Below are 10,453 nucleotides of genomic sequence, written 5' to 3'. Positions count from 1 at the left end.
CCATACCTTTTGAGTTATGAGCCTAGGAGGCCATTTTAGAGGTTATTTCACCAAAAGAAGTTTTGGGTGTGTTGCATGTGTACCAAGATTCGACCTTTACGTGATTATCAAGCTTGGGAAGGTCAGATCTATATATTAGAGAAGCAGATCTGACCTTAGAAGGTCATTTGAGTATGAACATGGAAGCAACTCGCCGAGTTCATAAGTGGACTCGACGAGTCGAGTCGGGGTTGCCCCGTGATTCGTGACAGGAGGAACCCGTCGAGTGGAAGAATGACTCGACGATCCAAGAGAGGCTATAAGGATTCAGAGGACCCGCATGGACTCGCCGAGTCGCCCTTGTGCACTCGACGAGTAGGGTCAAAGTTTGACCGTTGACTTTCGTTGACCTTAGGGTTCTGGTCAAGACTGATTCAAGAGAGTTCAGAGAGGGGTAGAATGGCCTTCTACCCAATCTTTATAGATGAGACTAGGAGAGAATATTGATCGGGGATGTTATTTGAATGATAGGAGGAGGCTAGGTCGGGACGTTGAGCACGAGAGTTTATCCGACTTCATTGAGGTGAGTCTTCTCACTATACTGTACCTGGAAGGGTACCCATGTGTGACCGGAAGGTCTTATATGCTATGAGATGTATGAGCTATATGTTGTTATGTGATATGTATGTGTTATGTATGTTATGTATGATAAGGACCGGAAGGTCAAGATGATATGGACCGGAAGGTCAAGAGGTTACGAACCGGAAGGTCGATACGGGTAGGACCGGAAGGTCTACCGGGATTCGGGACGGAAGTCCCCTGAGACATTTGGATCGGAAGATCCCACAGAGATATGGCCTGGAAAGGTGTATGTGTTGTATGTGGTATTTTGGGGAACTCACTAAGCATTTATGCTTACAGTTGCTGTGTTATGTGTTTCAGGTACTAGTGAGGATCGCGGGAAGGCGCCGACATGATCCGTACACACTCATAGAGATTATGTTTTGAGATTCTAGGATTTGTTTGTTATAATGACATTGGATACAGTTTGTTTGATATTGTTTTGATGATTTAAAAATGAAAATTTGTTTTGAAAATTTACGTTGTTACAGTATTTTGGTAAATTGAATATTGATAGCAAAGGACATTTATGAGTATAGGTGTTGGAGTTGGAGCTACATCTGGAGGGGTTTGACACTACCTTCCGAGCTACTTGCGAGGTGAGTTTTCCTCACTATACTCAAGGGTCTAAGGCACCAAGGTTGGCCCTTTGGATTGTTATCTGGTTATGTTATGCTAGTATGACCTGTTAGATCGGTATCCTAGAGGGTAGGATAATATTATATGGTATGTGGCATGATCTGTTAGATCGGTATCCTAGAGGGTAGGATAATATTATATGATATGTGGTATGATCTGTTAGATCGACATCCTGGTAGATAAAATGGTGTTATGTGCTATGTGGTATGATCCGTTAGATAAAATATTGTCTATAGACTATTATGTGATTATCTGTTATATGTGCACATGTTTGTTTAGCGGTTGAGGCCTATCTGCTTTATGCGGAGGCCAATAGACCTAGGCATTCCAACCTGTAGGTTGTGGGTCGTGAGTATTCCATCCCGAGGATGATTGGACTCGTAGTGTGTGGGCATTCCAACCTGTTGGTTGTGGGCCTGGGGTATTCCATCCCGAGGATGATTGGACCCATAGTATGTTGGCATTCCAACCGAATGGTTGAGGGCCTGGGGTATTCCAAACCGATGGTTGACTGGACCCATAGTATGATGTTTATGATTATATGTGTATTGTTGTGGGTATGGGTATTTTGGGGGAACTCACTAAGCTTTCGGGCTTACAGTTTCAGTTTATTGTTTCAGGTACATCAGGGGATCGCGGCAAGGTGAAGACATGATCGTACTGCTCCTCCTGTTTTGTTTATGTTTCTGGGAAAACTGATATTATACATTTTGAAAACAAAGATGTAATGATTTTTAATGGGTTGAAATGTTTTTAAAAGTTTTAAATTTGCTTGATTTTATGGGTGTTACAATATATATATATATATATATATATATATATATATATATATATATATATATATATATGATTGGATGATGACTCATTTTAAAGTGAGGACTCGTGAGGACACCTTAAAAAATTAAAAAAAAATCTAAAAAAATACAAATCATAAAATCGAGCATAGATCTATGTCCGGGAGAAAAAAAATTGGAATTTTTTTTGGATAATTAAAATTGAAGCATGGATCATAATGATGCAAAATAAAAAATTAAAATTGAATCATTGATCAATTTTAATGATGCATTTTTTTTCTAATTTTTAATTTTTTCTCCCGGACATAGATCTATGTTCGATTTTATGATTTGTATTTTTTTTAGATTTATTTTCAATTTTTTTAAGGTGTCCACACGAGTCCTCACTTTAAAATGAGTCCTCACAGGAATCGAACCCTATATAAAGGTCTGAGGTCAACTCTAAAGGTTGGTGGATAAGTTGACATTTCAAACTCAAAGTCAAACCTCTAAAATTAGTTTAGAAAATTAATAAATTTTTAAGGGAATTATGCTACTTCCGCTTGTTTCCAAAAATGAAAAACAACTTAGAAATAGCAAAGAAATACATAACTCGTTTTTTTTTTTTTTTTGGGAAAAACCATATAATATTAGCATTGTTCAACATCAATAATCATCAAAACTAACTTTAACATATAAAAATCAATGCAATGAAAACACTTCTAAAATCCAACCCAAGTCAATCTCATAGTCCAACACCTCACACGATAGCTACGTGGGTTAATATCCTCAAAATGTTAGCTAAATAAGTCCATCTCCCCATAATGGTGGCTTAACGAATTCATCTACTTACAATGTTAGTTAAGTGAGTTCATCACCTCATAATGATATCTAAGTGAGTTCATCTCCTTTTAATGTTACCTAAGTGATTTCATCACCTCAAAAAGAAAGCTAAGTGAGTTCATATAATCATATTGTTAGCTAAATGAGACATGTCTAGAATATCGTCACATTTTTAAAACATCTAAGCGAATTCACAAGTTCATGGAGAAAACCAAGTGCAAAACATCATAGTTATTCCTATTTGTAAGAAAACTAACCTTAAAGGTAAATTTAATAAGTGCGCACATTATACATATAGTATTCCCATAACATATATGAATGATATGACATGATGGAAAATAATTGAAATCATCAAAGTAATATAAGGACATGTACTCTTAGATAATAAATTACTTTAAACGTGAATGTTGTCTTCTAACAAAATATAGTAAGTGTTAAAGTATCAAATACCACATATACATCATAATAAAACCAATAACATCACTACAAAACCTAAGTTGAACTATCAAACTAATTATCCAAAGGCGGGTTTACAAGGGCTTGCAGCTGATCTGCAAGGCTTTGCAACTCTGCACTTGATGATACATTTTTATGTATAATTTTAACCTTATTACAAGGGGTTGTATACAAACCCCTAGGGCTTGCAGCTAATTTGCAAGGCCTTGTAACTCTGCACTCGTTCTCTCTCATTCTCACTTCTGGAATGTATACATACCCCTAGAGATTCATCATATTAGAGAGAATGCGAGGGAACGAAAATTGATTTCATTGCTTTACCTTCATGGTTTTGCCATTGTTGATATTAGATGCCTTCATTGTTATCTTTGTTTCTCTTAACCTTCACAAATTTACCTAATCATTGTAGAAAAAGTGAGAGGGTAGTCCAACTAAAATGATGTGAATGTGAAAAATAAATAAACGGTTGACATGGGGTGGGAGAAAAATGAGAATGCGCGAGGGGGGGGGGTCCAACTAAATTGATGGGAACGTGAAAAGGAAATAAAAGATTGACATGTGTAGGAGTGAGAATGTAGTAATAAAAAATTAAAATTAATAAATAAGCATAAAACGATTTTTGATTTTTCTTAAAGACAAAACATTTAACAAAATAAAGTTAAAGAGTTTATCCAAGTGAAAAAAATTATAAGTACAAAAGTTCCAAATTACCTTAAACATTTAATCAATAAGAATTATTTATTTTTAAGAAAACAATGTATACCTTAATTAGAAAGCTCTGGAACTATTTACCCACTTTGAAACTTACAATTTTCAACAATAAAGATACTTAAGCACCAAATGATTTTTTGCCCAGTGTTATCAGGTGTTATGCTTTCTTTTTGAGATCGATGGTTCAAGTTTCATCGGGAACATAGGTGGTATTAGGAAGTAGTTAGTATGTGTAGGTTAAATTTGTTGTTCTAAAAAAAAAGATACTTAAGCACGTGTAGGCTTAATTTAATATGTTTTTAACTTAAAGCAACCTATGACAAATGTTAAAGCACAAATCTTATGAAAACCAGGATTCAAAGTTGTATAAACATTTTAAATGTTAGGGTATGTTACATCTATGGTATACAGTTCTATAAATGTCTATATGTGTTAACTTCCCTTATGTTCGAAACACTTTAAAAGATCTGATAAGAAAAAGTTGTAGATTTTATAGTCTAATGAATTTAAAGTTTCGAAGTCAAAGTTGTGAGGATGTGAGAGATTAAGAGAGTTCGTAGTGTGGTTGCAAGGAGCGTGAAAGGTCCAATATTGAGTCTTGAATAATGGAGACCACTTACTTTGAACTTTAAATCTCGAAATTTGACCTAAAAAAGTCAGTGAAAAACTTGGGACTATTTATTCTGGACTTTAAAACTTGAAATTTGACCTATTTTTAAGGGTGCGGGTTTCATTTTGTTAAATATAATTAAGAAAGTTGATCATTGGGATGAATATTTTGCCTGCTCTTCTATTTCCCTACTTGGATTAAGTCAAATAGCAATTATATGTCATGCCGTAGTAGCAAATGTTTAGACAAAAATGAGATGTTTGTATAGTATGTCGATACAAGTTACTAACATAATATCAAATCCTAGCAATCATAATATGAATCACATTTTTGCATGTTACATATGAGTCAAAACCATGAAAACTACAATATAATAATAAACCGATCCAAAATTGTTGACGCTCTGTTATAGATTATCATATCTTAGTCCTAAAACACTCATTAGGGACCAAAATAATATATTGGACCCCATTAAAATAAAATCGATTAGCTAAGTGATGGCTTTTCTTGAAAGTTCATTCTGTTTATCTCTCTCCATACCAAGTCTCCTCGACTGAAGCCAAAACTGCGAAGTTCCGGCCAAAAACCTCACCTTCTGAGCCGGAGTCAGCACCTCCAACACTTCTCCGGCGGTATGTTGCCGGAGACAATCAGCATCTCTCATTACAGCCAGCATCGCCGCCTTCAATTCCTCGAATGCATCTTCCATTGCAGACGCCTCCCCATCAACCAATCTCGCTTCCCTCTTCACCAAATCGGAGAACGGCTGTGCCGCAACGCTCTCTTGCACACTCGCCAGAGCCTCCGAAATCTCCCTCTCCAACCGCCGTGTCTTCTCTCTCACCACCGTAATCCTCTCATTCTGTTCTTCACTCAATTCCCCACCCACCGACTCCCTAATTAACCGAAACGCCATCGACGGTCTAAACCCAGTTGCCCATAAAAGCGTCCGCTCGAAAGAACTGAACCAAGGCGGAGAAAACATGAGAAAAACATCGGACTCAGCTGCTTTGCTTTTCTCATCGTAGTACTCTTGGTAGTGGCACACCACTTGGTCGACCAAATGCCTCACTGAATCTTCTTCGGTTTCATTTTGAGTGGCTATGGCTACGAGCTTGTCGAGGTAGCTCCTGTGTTGAGCCTCCCAACCCTCAAAATATTCAGCAAATGATTCCCGAACTGATCTCTGATTATCCATTTTCAGTCCAACACTCAGGTCGAAGAAGAAACAATGTTCTTATATACAGAAGCATGATTAATTATTCTTAGCTGCTAAGAATCCGTTTCCTTGTAGGTATTATGATTTATGATTTGGGCGGTTGAGGGATTTGGAATATTTTTTTCCATCCGTGTGTATTGACAAGAAGATTCAGGGAAGTAAATTAGTAATGGCGGTTTGTAAATGTCCAGCAACAGGGAAGATGAGTATATTATAAAAAAAAAAAATAGTAATATTTTCTTGTCGTCATCATTTGTGTCATCATCTGTTTCTTGCGATATCATATGAGTATGAGTATGGTTGATTCCTTTTTGGCGAAGACAATATTTAGAGCAAATTACAAAATGGTCTCTCTACTTTGGTCAGATTTGCAGATTTAGTCCTAAGTTTAAAAATTGATAGGTTGTATTCGTGTGATTTATGAATATTGCATTTTTGGTCTTTGCTTCTAACTTACCTTTTCTTTTTATTTACTTTTAACAATTTTTTATTATTATTATTATTATTATTATTATTATTATTATATTTGTTCTTTATTTTAATAGAATTTGTATAGATTCATACAAAATTATATTTATTTTTTAAAATTATATATATATATATATATATCATATTATTATTTATTCTTAGTTTTATTTATTTATCTTTTTTTATGGTTTAAAAATCATTTAATATTTTTGACGTCTTATTCGAATATATGATTTAATATATTTTTTTACGTTTTGTTTGTTCACATTATATAAAGTTTTTTTTATATGTTTTGATGGAATAAACAAATTAAAATAGAACCCCGAATAACTATCAAACATCAAATATAATTAATTAATGTTGTTTTTATGTGGTTTTCGTTTACATTATTCGTTTATGTGCTTTATTTTTTTATTCAACTTTAAGAGGTTTATTGTTACTTTTTAAACAAATAATCTTACATGTTAGTATAAATAACTATCAAAATAACAACTATTTGTTAAAAAAATAATCTTAAATAAAATCTATCGTTTGTTAATACCCATTAAGTATATATTGTCTGAAATAATAAAAAATTCCCCTCGTGTTTATTTTAACAAAAGAAATAGGATTCAAATTAAAATACGAGGAGAATTTTTTATTATTTCAGAAAATATATACTTAATGGGTATTAACAAGCGGTAGAATTTATCTAAGATTATTCTTGTAACTAATAGTTGTTATGACGGTATGATAGTTGTTTATCCTAATATTTAATATTATTCGTTTAAATAGTGACAATAAAACCTTTTAAAACTGAATAAAAAGAAGTAAAGCACATAAACGAATGATGTAAATGAAAAACACATAAAAAACACCATTAAATAATTATATTTGATGTTTGATAGTTATCTAAGGTTATATTTTAATTTGTTTATTTGAGCAAAACATAAAAATACATTATATAATGTGAACGAACAAAACGTAAAAAAAACATATTAAATCATATATTCGAATAAGACGTCAAAAATATTAAAAGATTTTTAAACCACAAAAACAAAGATAAATATATATATATATATATATATATATATATATATATATATATATATATATATATATATATATATATATATATATCAAGGTTGTAAAAATCGTTCGACGTTAGCTAGTCGGTGAACTAGGGTTAAGGGATTAATCGACTAGGCGGAGATTAATCGGGGACCATTAATTGCTAATTTGTTATATTTTGAAAAATTAAATATGACTAATATCATATAAAAGTTCATAAATACCACTAATATCATAACAAAATAGGTTAATATGATAAATACAACACTAATCATACCTCAAATAGTTTCTATTGAGATATAAATTCTTCAAAGTGTTAAAATTTCATCGGGTTCTACTGTTTCAGTCATTTTGTATACATGGATTAATCGCTAGGCGCTCTCTAATCGGTCGAGTAGTGCTTAGGGATTAATCGGAGATTAATCGGGACCTAATCGGGATTTTTACAACACTGATATATATATATATATATATATATATATATATATATATATATATATATATATATATATAATTTAGATAATTAATTTAAAAAAATAAAAATAATTTTATAAGAAATCTCTACGAATTATATTAAAATAAAGTACAAATAAAATTGTTATATAATAATAATAATAATAAATTGTTAAAAGAAAATGAAAAAGAAAAAGGAATGGTAAGTTATTCTTTTTATAAAAAAAACAAGGACCAAAACTATAATATTCATAAACCATAGGATGCAACCTATCAATTTTTAAACTTAGGGACCTAACCTAGAAATCTGACAAAAGCACAGGGACCACTTCTGTAGTTTACTCCAATATTTATTAGATGTGCCAGCGCAACCCAAATATCTCGAGGTTATAAAATATATGATTTATTAGAAATTTATAGTATTTGTATATTATTTTATATAAATTTGGTGCTAAAAAGTTTTGCTATATTCATTTAAATTAAATTGAACCTCAGTTGGATTTTTTTTCTAGATATGTATATATAGTGTATAATCAACAAGGCTATACTTTTATCTTTAAGACCAAGGATGTGGTGTGATGTGGCCAATGTGACCCACCTGGATGGAATTGTGATGATGTGGTCAAGGTTGGCATTTCTAAGCATAGCCTCAATCACGACTTACCACATGAACACAGGTGTTGTGATGATGTGGACAACGTTGATAATTTGAACACTATCCTCCTCTCTTTGGTGACGTGAAAGCTGATATTGATAGAGATGATTGTGTGGTGGGTAAACGAGTAAATATACCTCACATCTTAGCAATACGAGAGTTTGTTATGAAGATTTTTAATAAAGTTTCAAATGACAAGCTTATAAAAAAACTATATAGTAGGAGAGCTTTTCAATCTAATTTCCATTAGGTTGTTTAAAGAAGTTATCGATTTCTAGCTAACAAATGAGACCCAACAGCAATTAAAAAAAACTCATGTCAAAAGCTTGTTAATTAATTAGCAAGCACTTTCAAAAAAAATTCATTTGAAAAAAATTTATAGTTATTTCGTATTTCAAAAGTTCTTTTGGTTGAAAATTATTTAAAAAAAAATTATAAAAAGGTTTTATCATGGACTTTGTAAGAAAATAAGAATGAGAAAAAACACTTTACATTGATAAATGGAAAAATAACTACAAAAAATTATAAAAAAACAGACATAACTCAATTAAAACACAATTGTGATAAATCTAACAACATTTACATTTACAGACTTATTGCTTTTCAATAAACTTTTGGTCTATGATTATGAGATGTGGATAATATCAATTCAAAATATAACTATATATTCATCAACTTGTTCAATACAAAATCAATGATACATGTTGCCTTAAAAGTTAAAACTAGATTCTGATCATATAATTAAAGAGTAACATTTTTATTCGATAAATGAAAGAGTTTATACATCCATCTGCAACCCGATCCGCCTAGCTCGAATACGAAATTCCCCAACAGCAGCAAAAAACTTCACCCTCTGCATCACCTCCAAAACCTCCAAGATCTCCACCACCGTCATCACCCTTAAACCATCCGCCTCCACCATCACCACCCTCATCGCCTCCTTCAACTCCTCCATAGCATCATCCAGCTCCGACACCTGCCCATCCACCAACCTCTCCGTCCTATTCACCAACCCATACAACGGCGCCGCCGCTAAACTCTCCTGTACCGTCGCCATCGCCTCCCCTATCTCCGACTCCTTCCGCGCCGCCTCCACCCTCACCGTCTCCACCCTCCTCGCCTGCTCCGTCGTCAGATTCAGATCGCTAAGGAACCGGAAAAACAACGACGGTGGGAATTCGCTCACCCAGAACAATGCTTTCTCGAAAGAGGTGTACCACGGCGGAGAGCATATGAGAAAAACGTCTTTATCGATTGCGATTGATTTTTGTTCGTAGTATAGGCGGTAATGTTCGGCGGCTTGTTCCACCAATTTACTGAGATCTTCATCTTTGACATTGGCGACGGCGGATAACTGGTCTTGGAGGCGCTGGTGGCGGAGAAGCCAACCGTCGTAAAACGCCGTGAATGTTTGAAGAGTGTTGGTGGCCATTGTCGGTTCACTATTGGTATACACACACCTATATTATCTAGTTGTTTACGTGGATGAGATATATGAATTAATAATTAAATTATATTTATATTATGAAAGTATTTTTTTTTTATTCTTCTTAACGACAAAGAAAATGTTGCCGCATATTGGACTCGGTGTCCCTGCAACAAAAGATGAAAAAATGTTTCTTTTAATAGATTTTAATATCACTTTATTTGTTTATTTGTTTAAAGGAGATATAATTTTTTTATAAAAGAGCGGCGTGTTATCTTTTAGAAATAAAATATAAAATGGTAGTGTATATATATATATATATATATATATATATATATATATATATATATATATATATATATATATATATAATAAGAACTCAAAAATAAAATATTTGCTCTTATATAAAATATACTATAAGGATAAATTACTGCATGTCGATAAGTCAATTGTCATGCATGAGTCATGGAATCATGATCGATCTCGTCTAAATTATGCAGGGCCAAATAAGAAGCTAACAAAATAAGTTACCAGCTAAACTTTTGACAAT

The 10,453-nt window shown here is 33.1% G+C and overlaps 2 pseudogenes; both read right to left on the bottom strand.

Moving 5' to 3' along the window:
- Positions 1-4,950: 4,950 nt before the first annotated feature.
- Positions 4,951-6,103, bottom strand: LOC145120796 (protein ZW2 pseudogene; annotated as a pseudogene).
- Positions 6,104-9,116: 3,013 nt separating this feature from the next.
- On the bottom strand, positions 9,117-9,953 carry LOC145119084 (protein ZW2 pseudogene; annotated as a pseudogene).
- Between the last annotated feature and the right edge of the window lie 500 nt (positions 9,954-10,453).

The sequence above is a fragment of the Lactuca virosa genome, chromosome 6 (assembly GCF_052849685.1).
Source record: "Lactuca virosa cultivar CGN04683 chromosome 6, Lactuca_virosa_CGN04683_v6, whole genome shotgun sequence".
NCBI lineage: Eukaryota > Viridiplantae > Streptophyta > Magnoliopsida > Asterales > Asteraceae > Lactuca > Lactuca virosa.
This window is presented reverse-complemented; position numbering and strand designations above follow the sequence as displayed.